Below are 1,621 nucleotides of genomic sequence, written 5' to 3'. Positions count from 1 at the left end.
GTAGACAGTGAACCATCGCTAGCAAAGTCGGCTGTACAACTGGGGCGAGTGCTAGGAAGTCTCTCTAGACCTGCCGTGTGGCGGCGCTCGGTCTGCAATCACTGATAGTGGCGACACGCGGGTCCGACGTATACTAACGGACCGCGGCCGATTTAAAGGCTACCACCTAGCAAGTGTGGTGTCTGGCGGTAACACCACACTCTTAATTCTATAAATTACAATATAATCATAAATGAATAACGAAGGCAACTAGTCCTACTAAATGTTAAACGTTGTCCCTGCTTACATATTTATTGTAGATTAAAAAAAAGACATTTAGATTACGAAGTTCACATTTCCTTAGTAAAATTACTTATCAATTGCCCAACTCTGCCCCTTATTATGACTGCGCGATCTAATATAAATAACGTGAAATGACTGACACCATCTACGTACCAAACACTAGAAGACACTACTTTCAGAGATGATCTACAGTTGTGTGGAACCCCAGTGGAAATAAACTAACATGATCACAGCTGTTTACCTTTTATAGCCCTAATAAGCCGAAGAAATTTGCTATATCACCATATGTACTGCGTCGGGTGTGCCGAAGTGATGGTTCTCGTACACGTCCGCGACGATGGAAGAACTCCAGCCACAATTAAACTCTATATATATACTAAGATGGTATCCGTTCCTTCGGACATGTCCGAAAGAACAGATACCATCGGTGACCATGCAGCTCGTTAGAATGAAATGACAATGAAATGAACACCCTTAGCTGCTTACAGGCGTTGACATATGTCAACGGGGACAGATAAAAATGCGTGCCCCGACCGGGACTCGAACCCGGGATCGCCTGCTTACATGGCAGACGCTCTATCCAACTGAGCCACCGAGGACACAAAGGATAGCGCGACTGCAGGGTTTTATCTCTGGCACGCCTCCCGCGAAACCCACATTCTCAACGTATTGTCCCGCACTACATTCGTAGTGCCCCCGCCCATTATACTCATCACTCGCGGCGCGTTGCCGATTCCCGTAAGATAGATAGAGCGTCTGCCATGTAAGCAGAAGATCCCGGGTTCGAGTCCCGGTCGGGGCACACATTTTCATCTGCCCCGTTGACATATGTCAACGCCTGTAAGCAACTAGGAGTGTTCATTTCATTGTAAATACAATTAAACTCTTTCAAACAGAAGAACGGCAGATGGCGGTCCTCTGATCAATATACTCTAATACTGTCTTCTCCTCTCTGTGTTCTAGAGACGAGAAACGCGAACTTCCAACCACAAGGACGGAGTGCAGATAACGTATCAACGTAAGTATAGGCGGAGGAAGTGCTCTCAATTACTGAACGCTGCGTACTCAACGACGACTTCCAACCCGGAGGTGAAGTCCAGAATCGTATACGTTGGCAACAGTACAGTGCCTAACTGTTCTAACTATAAACTCTACTGAGAGCAAAGACAGCAAGTCCGTCTGTACCAACAAAAGCTGATATCGAGCGACCGTCACACACGGGCGCTCACAACGGAAGACCTCGTCTCTCCAGCGCTGGCTTCCCAGCAAGGTTCGGCTCCCCACCATCGTAATTCTGAAAACGAATCATATTCCAGAAACCATGGAATATTCTCCTTCT

At 46.8% G+C, this 1,621-nt stretch overlaps 1 non-coding gene across 1 annotated transcript; it reads right to left on the bottom strand.

Moving 5' to 3' along the window:
- Positions 1–807: 807 nt before the first annotated feature.
- Trnat-ugu lies at positions 808–881 on the bottom strand. Its single transcript has one exon. It is a non-coding gene; the product is annotated as a tRNA-Thr (tRNA).
- Between the last annotated feature and the right edge of the window lie 740 nt (positions 882–1,621).

Source organism: Schistocerca americana, chromosome 9 (assembly GCF_021461395.2).
Source record: "Schistocerca americana isolate TAMUIC-IGC-003095 chromosome 9, iqSchAmer2.1, whole genome shotgun sequence".
Classification (NCBI taxonomy): Eukaryota; Metazoa; Arthropoda; class Insecta; order Orthoptera; family Acrididae; genus Schistocerca; species Schistocerca americana.
Note: the sequence above shows the minus strand (reverse complement) of the source record. Positions and strands in the feature narration are given on the sequence as shown.